Source organism: Silurus meridionalis, chromosome 3 (assembly GCF_014805685.1).
Source record: "Silurus meridionalis isolate SWU-2019-XX chromosome 3, ASM1480568v1, whole genome shotgun sequence".
Taxonomy (NCBI): Eukaryota; Metazoa; Chordata; class Actinopteri; order Siluriformes; family Siluridae; genus Silurus; species Silurus meridionalis.
The window spans coordinates 16,386,081-16,404,748 of NC_060886.1; the positions used below are offsets into that span (position 1 = coordinate 16,386,081).

The 18,668-nt window shown below is 36.7% G+C and overlaps 1 long non-coding RNA gene across 1 annotated transcript in view; it reads left to right on the forward strand.

Annotated features, from left to right (window-relative positions):
- Positions 1 to 18,668, forward strand: part of LOC124383098 — a 30,532-nt gene that overhangs the window by 2,807 nt on the left and 9,057 nt on the right. Inside the window, exon 2 of the long non-coding RNA XR_006925215.1 lies at positions 16,034 to 16,070. This is a non-coding gene — a long non-coding RNA (uncharacterized LOC124383098). The remainder of the gene's footprint in view (positions 1 to 16,033; positions 16,071 to 18,668) is intronic.

Sequence of the window (18,668 nt, forward strand, 5' to 3'; positions counted from 1 at the left end):
CTCTACATCTGCCTCTTTTACACCAACTACCTGCATGTCTTCCCTCACCACATCCATGAACCTCCTTCTTGGCCTCCCTCTTTTCCTCCTACCTGGTGGCTTCATCCTCAGCATTCTTCTACCAATATAATTTATGTCCCTCCTCTGCACATGTCCAAACCATCTCAATCTCGCCTCCCTCACCTTGTCACCAAAACATCCTACATGCGCTGTCCCTCTAATAAACTCATTTCTAATCTTATCCATCCTCGTCACTCCCAACGAAAACCTCAACATCTTCAGCTCTGCTACCTCCAGCTCCACCTCCTGTCTTTTACTCAATGCCACTGTCTCTAATCCATACAACATCGCAGGTCTCACCACAGTCCTATAAACTTTCCCTTTCATTTTGCAGATACCCTACTATCACAAATCACTCCTGTCACTCTTCTCCACCACTCCACCCTGCCTGCACTCTTTTCTTCACTTCTCTAACACACTCTCCATTACTTTGCACTGTTGACCCCAGGTACCTGAATTCCTCCACCTTCTGAAGCTCTTCTCCTGCAACCGCACCACTCCACTGCCCTCCCTCTCATTCACACACATGTATTCTGTCTTACTCCTACTGAGTTTCATTCCCCTTCTCTCCAGCGCATATCTCCACCTCTCCAGGCTCTTCTCAACCTGCTCCCTACTCTCACAACAAATCACAATATCATCCATAAACATCATAGTCCAGGAGACTCCTGTCTGACCTCGTCCGTCAACCTGTCCATCACCACTGCAAACAGGAAAGGGCTCAGGGCCGATCCTTGATGCAGTCCAACCTTCACCCTAAACCAGTCTGTCGTACCTACTGCACACTTCACTGCTGTCACACTGTCCTCATACATGTCCTGCACCACCCTCACATACTTCTCTGACACACCTGACTTCCTCATACAATACCACAACTCCTCTCTTGGCACTCTGTCGTAGGCTTTCTCTAAATCCACAAATACACAATGCAATTCCTTCTGTCCTTCTCTATACTTCTCCATCAACATTCTCAAAGCAAATAAGGCATCTGTGGTGCTCTTCCTCGGCATGAAACCATACTGTTGCTCACAGATGGTCACCTCTTCTCTCAACCTGGCTTCCACTACTCTTTCCCATAACTTCATGGTGTGACTGATCAACTTAATTCCCCTGTAGTTACTGCAGGTCTGCACATCTCCTTTATGCTTAAAGATCGGTACCAGCACACTCCTTCTCCATTCCTCAGGCATCTTCTCACCTTCCAAAATCCTGTTAAACAATCTGGTCAAAACCCACTGCCATCTCTCCTAAACATCTCACGCTTCTACCGGTATGTCATCTGGTCCAACCGACTTTCCACTCTTCATCCTCTTAATCGCTGCTCTCACTTCCTCCTTACTAATCCTATCTACATCCTGCTTCACCAACTCCACATCATCCAACCTTCTCTCTCTGATTTTCCTCATTCATCAGCTGCTCAAAATACTCCCTCCACCTTCTCAACACACTCTCCTCACTAGTCAACACATTTCCTCTCCATCCTTTACTGCTCTAACTTGCAGTACATCCTTTCCAGCTCGGTCCCTCTGCCTGGCCAATCTGTATAAATCCTTTTCTCCTTCCTTAGTGTCCAACCTCTCATACAGCTCCTCATATGCCTTTTCCTTGGCTTTCGCCACATCCTCTTAACCTGCTGCCGCATCTCCTTGTACTCCTGCCTACTTTTCTCATCACTCTGTCTATCCCACTTCTGTTTTGCCAACCTCTTTCTCCTTATGCTCTCCTGCACTTCCTCATTCCACCACCACGTCTCCTTGTCTTCCTTTCTATTTCCAGATGTCACACCAAGTACTTTTCTAGCTGCCTCCTCATCACTCCTGCAGTAGTTGCCCAATCATCCAACACCTCCTTAACACCACTGAGCCTCTCTCTGACCTCTTCCCTGAACCTCACACTACACTCTTCCTCCTTCAGTTTCCACCATCTTATTCTTCTTTCAGTCCTCACTCTCCTCCTCTTCTTCTTCGCCTCCAAAACCATCCTACAGACCACCATCCGATGCTGTCTAGCTACACTGTCCCCTGCCAACACCTTACAGTCTCAATCTCCTTCAGGTTGCATCTCCTGCATAGCACATAGTCCACCTGTGTGCACCTTCCTCCACTTTTATACGTCACCCTATGATCCTCTTCTTCTTAAAATAAGTGTTCACCACTGCCATTTCCATCCTTTTAGCAAAATCTACCACCATCTGCCCTTCCACATTCCTCTCCTTAAAACCATACCTACCCATCACCTCCTCATCACCTCTGTTCCCTTCACCTACATGCCCATTAAAATCTGCCCCAATCACCAACCGTTCTTTCCTAGGTACACCATCTACCACTTCATCTAATTCACTCCAGAATCTTTCCTTCTCCTCCATCTCACAGCCAACTTGTGGAGCATAGGCACTGATGACATTTATCATCATCCCTTCAACTTCCACCTTCACGATCATCACCCTATCAGAAACTCTCTTCACCTCCACTACACTCTTACTGTACTCTTCCTTCAGAATCACCCCTACACCATTTCTCTTTCCATCCACACCATGATAAAACAGTTTAAATCCACCTCCAATGTTCCTGGCCTTACTCCCTTTCCACTTGGTCTCCTGAACACACAGCATATCTACCTTTCTCCTCTCCATCATATCAGCTATCTCTCTCCCTTTCCCGTCATAGTACCAACATTTAAAGTACCAACCCTAACCTCCACTCTCCTACACTGCTCCTTTCCTGCCGTCTCTGTAGGCGTCTTCCTCCTCTCCTTCTCCTCCTTGACCAACAGTAGCCCAATTTCCACCGGTACCCTGTCGGCTAACGATACCTGTGGCGGTCGTTGTTAACCCGGGCCTCGACCGATCCGGTATGGAATTCTCATTTGTGATCCGCATCTTTGATTTGGCACATGTTTTACGCTGGATGCCCTTCCTAACGCAACCCTCCCCATTTACCCGGGCTTGGGACCGGCACTAAGAATGCACTGGCTTGTGCCTCCCTAATGGCTGGGTTGACCACCTGCTTAATATTGTTGGTTTTAATATTGTTTTGCTGCCAAAACAGTCCTGATCCAGCGAGCATTAACAGCATTATTTTCTTTATTAATTTGAGCTACAGCTCGTCTGTTGGATCGGTCCACACAGGCCAGCCTTTGCTCCTTAGTGCATCAATGCGCCTTGGCCGCCCTGTTACCGGTTTACCAGTGTTCCTTCCTTGGACCATTTTTGATAGATACTGACCACTGCAGACCGTGAACGGCCCACAAGAGCTGCAGTTTTGGAGATGCTCTCACCCAGTTGTACAGCCATCACAATTTGGTCCTCATCAAACTCGCTCAAATCCTTACGCTTGCCCATTTTTCCTGCTTCCAACACACCATTTACATTTACATTTGTGGCATTTAGCAGACACCATTGTCCAGAGCTACATACAAAAGTGCTTCGAGTCTATAGCAATTAATAAATCTCCATTCGTATGCCAGATTATAACTTAAGATAAATCAGCCTACAACTCTGTTGAGAGTTTTTTTTGTTGTTTTTTAACAAAGCTTATTAGTTTATGTCAACTTTAAGTGTTCTTCAAGTGTTATTTAAGTCAACTTTGAGAACAAAATGTTCACTTGCTGTCTAATATATCCCAACCACTAACAGGTGCCATGATTAAGAGATAATCAGTGTTATTCATTTACTGGTCATAATGTTATAATATTATAATTTTATGCCTGATTGGTGTACATAAACAAACAAACAAACAAACAAACAAACAAACAAACAAACAAACACCCTGTTAAAGAAAATATTTCATTAATTAAATGAGGTTTGAATTTGTCATTTCAAAGAAGTATCCCACAGGGGAAAAATCTCAAACATGCTGTTCTGTTCCACGCTGTTAACACAAAATTGAGATTTTGTCAGCAGACTCTCACACTGAGGAAACTGAAAAATAAACAAAAGTAGGAAGAAGTACAAAAACTAGCAGCAGGTGCCCTCTTTTAGTGCTCATTAGCTGTGAATAAAGTATATACTGCTGACTTTTAAAATGCCTACCCTGAGTTTTACTTACTCAAAGAAATTTAGACATAAAATGATTCAAAACAATAACCTTCTTTGTGCCCTTTCTTCTTGTGATATGAGATACATACAGTATTGCTTGATTTATTGTCAATTATTTGCGTCAAGAGATGCAAGTTGAAACAGTTGTTTTATGCTTTAACTTAATTTCTGCAACAATTTGCTCTCTTTGTCATATAAGTAACAAAACTTATATAACTGCATTTTTGGAAACTAGAAACTTCATAGACTAATTGACCTCTTAAAGAATAGATAAAGTAGCTCTCCCCCACTGTGCTGAACTGTGTGTGCTGGTGCTAACGAAAGGTGGAGTGTCGGGAACTCCAGCGCTGAGTGGTTTTGTTGGGAAAGTGACATTTGGGAAATTATTCTTGGCACTAGCTTCAAAGTCTGAGAGTTTTGCAAGTTCTTCTCTTGAGCAGTATTTAATGACTGCAAGTGCCATAGTTGTGGCATACGAGTCTACCACAACCATTGATCTTCTCCTGTTCACCTCACAGAAAGAAAAATAACAAGCTGCCTGCCTTTCGTCTTTATGGCACTTGGCCTTCCTTATTTTAATAAGTGGTTTGGCCAGTTATGACGTACACTTTCAAAAATACAGTTCACTGGCGTCTGCGGATCTCTGTGACTTTGGGGTTTCTTTAATAGGGATGTGTGTTTCTCATAAAGATTATGTTAGACCCCTGACAGCAGAAACTTTGAAATATGTATGTATAACTGGCTTGCGATTTTGTGTGCGTGTATGTTGAAAAAACTTTACACCACAACTAAATGATGGATATTAAATGCCAAATTATTAAACATTATTATGAAAGGATTGTAAAAATTATTAGATCAGTTTTCTTCTAAAGATTAAGACCTGGGAAATGAGAACTTTCAAAATGAAATGTACACAAATAACACTTGCAATGTTAATATAAAATAATTGAGGAATGGCAAATGAGGATTTTGTTATTATTATTATTTTATTTTATGTTGTTTTGTTTTTTAAACAATGTAATATATTCCCAGTGGTTATAGTCGAGGCCACATGTCTTTTATCAGCATCAGTATGCAATTCACATAATAGCCACAAGGCGGTGCCTAAGTTTTATTAATTGCAGGAATTTGAACATTAATCACACTTCAGGGCAAAAGCTTTTAAAGCAATTGTTTGGAAGTCATCAGACTCTGTGCACTCAGGCAACCAACTATTAAATTATTTCTTACTGAATTTATGATGACAAGAAAAATTTAAGTGTCAGTTATTTTTGCTTTGACAATATCACGAGCAAAGCAAAAACACTGATTTAAGATCTACAAGTCACTAAACCGGTGAGCCTCAGCTCTTTCTTCTGCTTTTTTCTTTTTTTTAAATACAACTAAATGTAGTTTATTAGTGCTGTGCAACTGAAAGGAAATTTTTCATTATAGCATACACTGTAGCTGTATGCGTATGAGAGTATGTGGACATTTATCATTTGTCCTGCAATAAAATGTGTAATGTACATGTACTGTTGTACATTTGAATTAAGATATTGACCATGTTTCTATGTTTCATGCATACAAACTGGGAATACATTACCAAATATCGACCTGCCTGGTGTGAAGACATGAAATCAGAATTAGATAAAGTCCATTTAGGGTTTTTTTGAGCGAAAGACTGAATGGTCAAAGTCTTGACTTTCAAATGTCAGCTTTATCTCCTTTTTTCTTCCATCTCCTTTTTTTCTGCTACATTCAGATTGTAGCAACTTCGTTTTTTATTTTTATAAAAAAAATAAATAAATACATTTTTACAGATTTTTATTCAGTAAAAACTAAGATATTAAACTAATATTCTTTTTTACTTATTTTTATTTGTGTAGTTTTTATTTGTATTTGTATAGTACCCAGGATTTAACGTGATTTTAAAACTTAACAAAACAAGTAAAGAAATAAATGATGCCTAATTTTAATCATGCCAAGTACAGGATGTTAATGAGGCCTTAACATTGCTTCTGATAGGAGAAAGATCATTTTATCAGCAGTGCCAGCAGACTGTCAGGATGCTTTTGGTCTAGGCTTGTGTCCACATGCTCCTGCAGGACATCTGCTGCGCTGTGTGGTCACTCCGCATCTTAATACTCATCTGCAGCTCACTAGTAGCCTGTTTATATTAATTGCCCTTCCTTCTTTTGCTGTTTGCCACTGATTACTCTCATTAATTTCGGTCTCCCTTGAGCCTCCCATGACATCAGTGCACAGACATTTGGAGGCCATTACTGGCTAAAAGCAGCAGTGACCATGTAATTGTTTGTGCTTTGTGACTACCCTGGACTGCTTTTCTCACTCAGCCAGAATTTGCTATGATGCTCTCCATAAGTGCTGTACAGTTGTTATATGTCATGTTTAATATAATGCTTTCTCCAGTGAACTACAATATACAGATGCAATATACAATATATAGAGTTTTTTACCCAATGCTATAGAATCACTTTATTATGCATGTGCTTTATAAATGAAATGTTTTATTCCGATTCTGGAAAGACTGCTTTTGTAACTATTGTGTTTCCATGACACAGATCAATTTAAATAAACACAAGGGTCTGTAATGAAGATAGCACAAAAAACACAGCCTAATAAATATGATTAACAAGTACGTTTAACAACCAGGAAACAAACACACAAACGTCTACACCATACTCATTTTTTAAGAAAATGTTTTCAGTTGTTTACCTGTAATTTGCATAAAAGTACAATTTAATTTTGATTCTACAGAGTGCAACTTGTCTGCTCTGCTTCCTGCACTACACACACTGAGCAAGTAAGCAGTTTAATGAGTGTTCACCTCAGGTTCTGAAGATTTCTTTACTATGTGGCAATTTTTTAACAAAGTGTCTATATTGTTTATAAAACTCTTAATGGACTTTAGTAGATTTGATGATATCTTGTTGCAATACTACTGTGTTCACTCATTTGATTAAAACCTTCCTCATTGAACAGCACAGGCTGTGTTACAGTGCTAACTAACATACACTGAGGCCTGTGTGTCAATTAAGTGTTTGTGTACTTAATGTTTTTGTGGGATAAAAGATTTATGCTCAATGGACAACAGGCTTTTAGCACGCCATTTTGAGTCATGCTCAGACACACAGATTTAGTGGAAGTAAATAAAGTGTGGGAGAGTGTTTCGCACAGAAAATAATCTCATCATCTTTGTTTGTCCTGCCTGGATGGATGGCTTCTAATAATAATTGTAGACCTTTCAAAAAGTACTAAATAACTAAATAAAAAAAACTAAATAACTGCTAATCAGTGAATCTGGAATGAACATGACTGACATCTCAATTTGAAAATATCCCCACCAAAGTTAATAATTTGGAGCCTGCAGTGGATAACATTTAAATATTCTAAATCAACTTTAACTTCTGTTTGATCATTTGCTTTCATTGCTAGATGTGTCATTCCCTTTTCCATCTTGTAGTTTAGCTGTTTTTGGGATAAAATGCCAGACATTTTCAGTGTTCACCTCATGCTTGTGAAATAATTTGATTCTTATATACATGAGAAAAGTCTGGGAGTAAAATAGCCCTTTATAGTAAGTAATAAAAATTATTATCTGTGTTTATTATTAGTGTTAGTTTCCAACTCCCTGTGAATATACAGTACTGTGCAAACGTCTTAGATCACCAATAGCTTTGTTGTTTTAGCAAAATATTAATGAAAATCCATATATATTTTTTGTATGGAATAGTATACAGGAAAGTATGTACATAGAATAAAAAAAATTAAAAAAACATTTATTTTTTGTCAGAACAAAATGGCTTTTTCAGGCAAAAGCCAATATTTACTGTGACCTCTTTCTGCAATAGAATGCTAAACCATACTGCATGTATTACAATAACACCGCTTTATAGTGGAAGAGTCCAGGTGCGGAACTGGCCTGCCTGCATTCCAGACCACTCACCAATTAAAAACATTTTGAGCATCATGAGATGGGGAAAAAAGACAAAGAAGACCCAGGACTGTCGAGCAACTGGAATATATATTCTATATCAGACACAAATGTGACAACATTCCTTTACCAAAACTCCAGCAAAATGTCCAGCAACTGGTCTCCTCGGTTTCCAGACATATAAGGACTGTTGTTAAAAGAAGAGGGGATGCTAAACAGTGGTAAACTTGACCCTGTGTCAAGTTTCTGAGACCTGTTGTGGCCATCAAGTTCAAAATTACCTTTTTTTTTTTAAATATAAAACGTTTTTGTGAATAAATTGTTTATAATATATGCAAATCATTGCATTCTGTTTTTATATATATAGTGTATATATGACTATATATATATATATATATATATATATATATATATATATATATATATATATATATATATTATTATTATTATTATTATTTTTTTTTAATTCGGCATTCTGTGTCACTTGTTCAGACTTGTTCAGCCTTAAATATGGTGACATTCTTGCAAAGTGAGTATGAAGGAATGATTTTTGGCCTCATGAGGGTGACACTTCAGGGGTCAGTACTTTTTTCAGTTTCTGCTGAGGGAAACATTCCCAGCCCCTGAAGCCTGACTTTCTATCAAAGGCCTAATCCAATTACTGCTTCTTTTACTGAGGAATGGAAATGGCAAAGTAAGTTTGCCTGCTGATATGTGCATTGCTTAACTGTCTGAAGAACTTCCTCTTTTGGAGACAATTTGAAGATGATTTTCATTAGCCCCTGACTTACCCAGTGGCTCTTGAAACAGATACACCATGTCTCTTTTACAAAGTCACCCCAGCATTAAGCCTAAATTGTTTCAGTGCAGTGTTCCCTCAGGTGAAGAGCAGCCTCTCATCTCGCCTGGGGATGAAGACATCGTTCTGAATAGAATACAGTAACTGGGTGAAGGTCATATTAATTTACCAAATATCCAGTACTAAAGTGTGAGTTGTCTCCCTGAGGACTCCTGCTGGTTGTTTCTGTGTTGGTAAAGAGCAGTCTGCTGCTGACAGCCTTTAATAATTTGAAAGAGCAGAGAGGAAATCAATGGGTACTGGGCTCAGCTTGTGTAGCTCCAGCTGCTCACTGCATGTTTCCTCTGGGCCAGATACAGACTGCTGCTGACATCCAGCAATGTATTTATCCTAATCTAGCCCAGAAATCACCCCTTTTAACTACTTTTAGTGCTTCTGCAAATTGAATTTTCAGTCTTTGAAAAGAAATTGAAAGAAATTCTGTCAACTACTATATTTGTCAATATGTTATCATGTAGGTTGTTTATCAACAAACACAACACACAACTGAGATAGATCAGTTGTGTCAAAATACTGTTGTAAGAATACGCTCAACAGACACAAAAATAACAGGATGTTTTCTCTTCTGCTGCACATGCATATATCCTCTTTTCTTCACACCCACACTATTTTTATGACTTCAGATGAAAAAAAAAAGGCAAATAGTTCTGTATGTAGTTTATTTTCAGTAGCCAACATAGTAAGCAGTTCTTTCCAATGCCTGATTTTGTGGACACAGCAGTTTTGTCCTAACAGTGAAATGCAAACTTAGTTTTTAAATGGCACAATACGTGTGTAACACTCAGCAAAGCATTATTTAGAAGTATGATGAAGCATACAAAATGAGTATTTTATTATTGAATCTTGCCAGATGCCAGAAAGATGCCAGACATTGAACATTACTAAACAAACATGCTTTTGTCACACACAGAAAAATCAAGGTACTGGAATGCACCTAAAAGAGTACAAATGCTTTGTTTGGTAAATTTTTTGTACCATCTTGCTTGTACCTGTAAACAAACATTTATGCAACCCTAGTGATAGAAATTTACCTTTGTGTCCGTGTATGGTGTAAATTATAGCATTTCATTAATGTTCTGCTGAACTGATTTGTTCTAATTTTCATTATGTACAAAGGTGCATTTCTACCATTAAGGGTGCATAAATATTCTTTTAGAGGTATAAACAAGAAGGTACAAAAATGCACCAATGTTCAGAGGTACATTACTGTATCCTACTAGGGTTTTAGATGATAAACAGTGCTAGATTACTAAGTGCTAGGTTGTACATGGGACATTAAGGCATTCACCCTCGAGGAATGAAGCAGAGGAGAACTAGATTTATTTAGATTAATTCGTTTTATTTATATATTATTAGGATTATTCATTTCATTTATCATACCGTTTACTTCATATATGTGTATATATATATATATATAAATATATGTGCATTATAAAATCCAGTTTACAAGAGCTGTTGAACATAACATTTCCAAGGATTTTTTTGGTTGTCCCTCTGTAGAAAACTTTTAAGGGTTTCAAATCCATTTAGGAAATTACAAACTTTTTACTATACAAAGGACCTACTGAAGAACTCTCTTGTGTGTATGTCTAGCTCCTTTAAAGTAAAACATGTGTTGTAATGTCTTTTCCCCATTGCATAACATTGTGCAATTCTGCGGTTTCTGTATATGTAGAAATCTCACATAGTTCTTTAAGCATCTAAATTCTGAGGCTTTTGGGCTCATTTCAGGCTGTCTTGCTGGGAAGATGGCTCTTTGCTCCCCAGACTGCACTATCAGCAGATAAGCTGTGTTGTAACTAAGGCACCTACAGGTCAGAACAAACTGAAGGGAAGTCTAAGGAGATTTGCTTCTTATACTCAGCAGCAAAAACATTTCCACTCCATTTAAAGAAACCTTTCTAATATTCTGCTGACTAGACACACACAAACGAAAAGCAGGCAAAGAAAAATTATGCTAGGCTTAAACTAAGATAATGTTAAATTAACATGAAGTGTTTAGAAATAACGTGGCACACAAATTGTTTGTGTTTTTTTTAGTCTAGCGATTTTGCATTTATGATCTGTAATGCAATATTTTGAAAGCTATTCTATATAAACCCACTCAAGCTTACAGTGAAACCATACGTTTCTTAGACCCTAAAGCTTTAAACACAGAAATCGGTCAAATTGCTGAATTTTAATTATTAAAAAAGGTCAATTTCACGTTTGTTTTTATTAAAAAAGATCTTTGGGATCAAAAAGGACCTTAAAAAAAGACAACCTGAAATTGTCTCAGACATGAAAATTAGAAGGGGTTGAAATGAAAATGGGTACCATCTGATTCATGACAAGTCAGACTACAATAACATGAAAAATATGCAGGTAATTTCTTTCACATATGGATATATGCAAACCTTCAGGAACAAATTATTCACTCTAGTTTTTTTTTATTAGATTTTTTTTACGTTTTACCTGTGATCCTACATATGATCAGTGTTGGAGGTATGCAACATCATTGCAAAAAACTTTCAAATGGTCAGAATATGCAGTCCTGAATTGTAAACAAACAAGCGAACAACAACAAACAAGCAAAAGTACTTGTTTTTCATATATAAGGCTTACACAAAAAAAATGATTTATGCCCTTACATAAACATTAGTATGAAATTGTGTTTTTAAATAAGGTAAATAGGTACCTTATATTAAACCTAATATGTAGAACCAATGACTCTTTTATTAGACACTTAGACATTTAAATAGTGATTGTTGTTAGTTATTTAATTATATTCCGAAATTTGAACATAGATGGTAATAGTGCTTACAGCTAATATTTAATATATAGTATATTTATTATAGATATGCAATTTCAAACCACTATATGGAACAGATTAGAGTACATTTTAATATGTAAAAACAAATAATCCGTTTATGTGGGTTATGTATTAATGTAAATTACACTGTGACCTTCTCTGTTTCTTTAATTAGCCACCTCGTCACATAACATTTGTTTTCAGATGGAGGTCATTTATCTTCATCTTTCTTTTTTTCTTCCCAGTTTGAGCAGTTCAGGTTGTTTTAGTAACTTTTTGAACTTGCGTAATTACGGCAAACTGTCTGAAATGATGTCTATCAATCATATAGTTTCACTTGAAGGTTGGATTTCTTTGGATGCTGTTGTAACATTACTGCACATCCAAACAATAAATAATTGACTGTCAGAAGAAGACAAATTATAGGAAGAGCATGAATCTTACTGTTATTTTACTAAACATACCAGATAACTTGAGAAACAGAAAATTGTCAAAAGGAGTATAAATCTTCCACAAGCAGCTTCGAGGTGGCTACAGTATATGAAGCTGTAGTGCTTACAAAAGATGTAGTGAGGTAGATCTTGTATAATGTTTGCAGTCCTGGCTCACTAGACACATTATTTATAGTTGCCTTAAATCTCTCTGTGAAATAAAGTCATCTGTACTCAGAGGATCCATAAATCTAAAGACATTAATGGTGTGAGTATAATCAAAATATCAGCTTTATGCTTGATGCTGAATCAAGACTCTAAAGGCAATGATTGTCATTTCATAAAGTCACTGCATTCAAGATCTATTGACAGCATTGAATTTAGCAACAGTTTCATTAAATTAAACTGCTGTCAAGCTTGACGCTGTTAAGGAAAGTAAAGAGTTTTGGAGAATGTTATGTCAGAATATGCTTGTGACATTTGTCAGAGACATTCAGTAGAAGCTGTTTTATTGGGGTGCTTGATGTATGAATGGGAATAAAGAGGACACAGGCATAGAAAGATTTCATTCAATATCCCAAATAGAACTTAAATAAGACCACTTAATAATCCAATGAACTTAAATAATTATTTAATAGCCTTTTTGTAAAAAGATTGTAAAAAAATATAATTAGTTGACATTATTTTGTCTCTGTCTCCCACATGTAGATATTTGCTGCAAAATCTATTTAAGGACTCACTGTAAGTCAGACACACCTAATACAAGAAACTTAGTAAAAAGAATCATCCCACCAAGTGATGTACTGCAAAGCATGATTACTCTTGTATGTCCTTTTATTTAGTTTTTATTGAAATTTACTGAACAGATAACAAAGGAACACATTTTTTTTTCTTTTCCTTATTTATTTCTTTATTTATTTTAAGATTTCTGCATGAAATTAAAAATGATTCCTTCCCAAGATGGTAGTAGTTCTAAGCAGTAGATCTTGTGCTTTTCAAATAGAACCTTGGTCTGCTTTTGATTCGTCTTTGTTTTTTTGGAATTTGACAGATCTATGATTGTGTCCAGAAGCACTTCATCTTCTAATAATGTACATTTTGCAGCACAGAATAGATTTTTTTAGGGGAGGAGGGCCATTAAAGGCAGTAATATTTCAGTACCATGAACCTAAAGTTAAACATGTCTAATGTTACAAATGTTAGTGATTTGAAGTGTAAATATTTTGCATACTGTTCTACTAGCAAATTCTTAGTGTAGCACAGTACTGTGCAAAAAAAAAATCAGACACACCTAAAGGAATTCTATCTAGCAAATTTCTAAAGCAAACAAGACTCCAGAAATAATTAAAGGCCTAAAGTACTAAAGGAATTACTGGATTGTGCAAACTACAAAAACACACATATATTACATTAAATAATTATTTGCATTTGCATTCAAAACTGCATACTTTTATTCAGTTTTCTATGAACACTGGCTGGCTATTTCAGAGAACATAGATTTTGATACAAAATTTCTGATACTAATTAAGTCAGCAAAAATAGTGACAAATTTTAAGGCATGTGACAAAATCTATATTAAATCAAAGTAAAAGTCCTAAATAATTTAATTGATCAAAAAAGCAGCATACGGGGTAGTCTAGACAGACGACCACACATGGTGTCATTAGTTCCAATCATGACCACTTAACGTCATATGTGTTTACTTAAATGAAGGAAAAAGGCGTGTATGTGGTACACATGTTCACCACACAACTCGAGGAAATCTCTTGTGGGTAAATGGAAACTTTAACGATCTCACTAAAATAATAGTTCTGACATTTAAGTCATTTCATTAAAAAAGCGGACATTAAAGTGAGCTACTGTAGATTTACTAGTCAGTCACCGAAAGATAATGATGATTACCATTTCTAACCGCGTAAGTGTTACACATTTATTTTTGTACACTGAAATACACCACCCACTCATGGATTAGCTGAAATCTGACACACTGAGTTTTAATCCTTTAATTATGTTTTGCAGGGCATAATGTTATGATTGATGATATGCTGGATTCAGTATAAGAGCATATTTGCATGATTTTGGCCTGTTGGTACATAAGGTCTGTTGCATTGTATTTTGTTTTCATTAGTGCTAATTTCTGATGAACATGCTGCATTTACATAGAGAGGTGGAGAGATAGATATAAAGTGTGTGTGTGTGTGTGTGTGTGTGTGTGTGTGTGTGTGTGTGTGTGTGTGAGAGAGAGAGAGAGAGAGAGAGGAGCTGATATAGCTGTGCTTTATTATCAAATGGAGTACTCTAATGGCTCGGTGTGAAGAGTATCTTTGAGAGCACTGCATTAGCTGATTTGCTTTCCACATTGTTGTTGTTTTAAAATCGAGAAAGACAAAGAGATGGGAAGCTCTTGGTGCCAGCTCCTTATCACAAGAAGAATTAGATGCTGACAGCATTCTCTATGTGGTTAATTGAGGTGATAGATTTCCTTGACATTTGTCTGGAGAGATTAAGACCATTTTTTTCCTCTGGCCTCATCCAGAGAAAGGTCACAGTCTGTGATCCTTTTAATTTGCCTATACAATTAATATTTTTTTTATTCTGAGCCATATCAACCATATCACTTCTTGTAAAGATTTTTTTGTCACTTAGCAGATGAAAACACTAGCGAATCCACACTCTGTAAATGAAATTAGACAACACAGAACATTCCTGTTTTCTCTCTCTCTCTCTCTCTCTCTCTCTCTCTCTCTCTCTCTCTCTCTCTCTCTCTCTCTCTCTATAATTTAACAAATAATGAAAAGCCTACCTTACACCTTCCAGCCAAAAAGTGGTCTATTTGTGTAGTTATTAATATCATATATGCTTTCTGCAATTCTGATTTAAGAGCATGGGAGTAATTAAATAAGGTTTAATCCATCACCAGTTTAAGTGGAGTTAAGTTAAATTGAATGAGACCTCTGTTGTGACCATGTTGTTCAGTCAATGCAAAGATGAGTCATGTGCTTCCTTCCTTCCTATAGATTTTTTTTTAAATCTCTGTGTGAACTTCTCAGTAAATTCTATTTGGCTCCACATAATGCCTTAATTCCCCCACAATTATTGCCTTAAAACCACATGTTGGATGTTGGAACTTCCTACGTGCAATATCAATGCTTTTATTAGAGCTTAAAAGAAGACATAGTAGAATCAGATAGTGAATGTGTGTTGAGCTCTGTTAATGTTTGATAAATGACATCCTGGAGTGCAGGACCTGCACAGCTATCAAGGTCTAAATCTGAAGCTGGATAATGCACTTCTCAGACTGCCTGTGGTGGGGGACTGTAAACAGCTCATGACACATTAAAGCAATGCTGCGATCTTGAAACTGGGACATATATTGGAGGAAACAGGGCGATTTGAAAGGATCTCAGGCCCTTGTTCAACTTCCAGCTTTCTGCAGGCAGTACACGAACATAAATATAGTTTTGTTCATCATTTTTAAATTCAATACTGGATCACACACATGCAGCCTAATAATATTTTTGTTTATTTAAATAAAAAGGGGATTTAATATTTTTAAAATGACACCCATAAAGGTAGATTTAAAGGGTAGAAAACAGGGAAAGAGTATTCATTAATTAAGTACAAGACTAAATTAGTCTGGTTTAAGCTAAAAAAAATTAGGTTGATTGACAGTATTGTAGGTGGCATGCATTCATATTCTTCAAAAATGTATTTTTATTTTTGATGTGCAATTATCTAGCAGTTGGCCTCTTTTGTATAATGAGGCACATGTCCTTTCTTTTCATCTGCCATCATTTAATCATTGCAGCCTGTAGCTGCATCATCTGCTATTGTCTCCCTTACATGTGGTGTGATTTATTAAATGTGCCAAAATTCCATAGAGTTATAATTAACCTGTACCTTTCTCTGTCTCAAGCAGTTCATGGATTCTAAAGCTTAACTCCTCTGCCACACAGGTATGTCAATTACACTGTCATGCAATGTGGAGAGGAAAAAAGTATGTAAGATTTGGATGGGTAGAAGCAAGGACACTTTAAATTTCAGATCTCAAATGGCAGTTGCACTTGGCAACAACACTCATTATCACTGTCAGAGAGTGTGAAAGAATGCAGTATACATCCTGCTGTGAGATACCGTCTGCTGCATCTAAACTTAGTCATTTTCCTCTTAGTGAGAAATATCTGTAATGTATACCTCTAAAGGCTAGTGATGGGAAACATCTCAATTTTCACTTATGATGAGCTTTTTTTCTCATCCTATATATAATTGGTCCAGTACCTACAGTACAGTAACAAAAAACCTGTTGTTTAAAAAAATGCAGTATCAGTCAGCATTATAACTATGTGGCTACATACCTTTGGTCAGGAGTCAGCATTCCTTTGGACAGCAGTTCTGAATGCAAGGTTTATGTTAATGTACTAATATACTTGTTCTAATGTAATGGTTTAAATATGTCATTTACATACACATAACATATATAGTGACATAAATTAGTCGAGATTGTGAAGCTTTCTGTAAGGAAAACATTTATTTAGCATTTTTGGAACCAGTCTCCATTATAAGCACTTTGTAACAGCCAGAGGTAATATTGCAATTTTATCCCAATTTTTTTGCCCAAACATTAATAGCTTCAGAAAGGAGGATTCAGTGTCCCAGTAACCTGACAAGTTTTTTGTGGTCATGGTTTGTTAAAGCTGTTACAGATTAAAGGGAATTTGTTTTTGGGTGTTCCATAATATCAAAAGTATAAATAAACACATGAAATGTACAATATGATATTCTTTAGCAAATAAAAAAATATATTGCTGACAAATGGTACAAATAACAATAAAACAATTAGGGGCATGTGGTTATCGTAAACTAATCAACTTGTCCCAAATCAGTTGTACAAAGAAAATAAGATAAGAATAAAAATTTACAAGTCACACTTCGAATGTTTTTTTTTCTGTAAAACCATGCCCAATTACTCATGTTTTGTTAAACTGTAGGGTTGAATTTGAGTAGCGGGAAGTACTACTGCTTTTTAAAACTAAAGGTTTTAGGAAGGCAGAAGAAACTGTAATCTTTTCAAGGTTCATTCTTTAAACCTTACTTATAAACCAGCAAGGGCAAGCTTTGACATTTAAAGTTTTGCATGAGGACAGGTGAAAGAGTGATTCATCCACAGAATTGTACAAAAGATGGAGAAGACAGGGTGCAGTAGATGGACAAGAGAATAAAGATGTCAGTCAAAAGGAGCAGCTTGCCACTCTTCTTTCCATCCGTCTCACAGTCTGTAATTGCTTTATGGGTTGCTCTTTTCTCATAGCTCAGGGATTCCAGTGATCAGGAAGTGTATTACTGTCTGTTTTGACTTTGGGATATACATGATTGGTGCTAGTGCCTGGCAGCCAAAACAGAAAACTGTCAAGCACCACCCCTGTGAAAACAAAATGAAAGAAATCACACATGAACACTTATGGGCAATGAGAACAGTATGGGGTGGAGTGGTGGGGTTGGGTGGAACACTGTCATTAGTTGTTTTTGCACTGCTGTGTTCCTAGAGACATCTTTTGTGAAGGTTTGTCTACGCACAAAACCCCACTGCCTTGCTAAGTAAGTATTTGCATGCAAACTATGTGATCCACCTTAGTTTCAAGGGCTTCTGTAACTTTAAAAATTAAACAGGAAGAAAATCTTCAGTGGCTTTCAGTGGCCAGTTTGATTCAGATTTCACTATCTGCAATAGTTCTATAATAAGAAGGAACTGTCTTTTTGGATTAGCCATGCTTGGCATTACTGCGTGCCTCCCCAGCTCTCACTTAGTTGCAGGAAATGGAAGCTTCCCCTCTGCCATCATTTCTCCTGGTGTGTGTGAAGTAGATGGAAAAGAGCAGCCAGGCAGACATTAACACATTTATTCCTTCTCTGTTGCCCAAATACTAAACAACACCAGAAGGAGCAGAAGAATGTCCAGGAGTTATTTTACAAGCCTCACATACATCAACAGCTAAGTATGTAAATATATGTATATGCTTTGAGCAATGCATAAAGCACATTTAATGTAGTACTTAACAAAAATAGTTTTGTCAGTAAAGATTTGTTTCTAGATTATAAGATGCTGTACATGGCTACATGATTTGGTACATGACATTTCATGATCTGGTTGTCATGATTTGTAGTAGTTTTAGGACGGAAACCTGCCTGTTGTCTGTGCTTTCAACATTTCTCTCTTCACTGCTCATTACTGCAGATCTGATACCAAGGGAGATCACACAGCAGATGCTATATTTGTAGATGATTGTGCAGGAGTTAATGTCTCCAAAAGAGTCAAACAATTGTTTTCTTAATTTGCTAGCAATTTCACAGTAAAATATGGAATCTGATGTATAGGAAAGCCATCATGTGCATTTGTACAGCAGTTGTGATTATACACTATTTGTACAACTGTTAAATCTAGTCCAATTATGTTTTTTAAGCAGCATTTCAAAAATTATAATATTGCTTATAATTTAAAGAGGAATAGCTCTTAATTTATAGAATATACAGTGCAGAAGGTCTAGGTGATGTCTGTA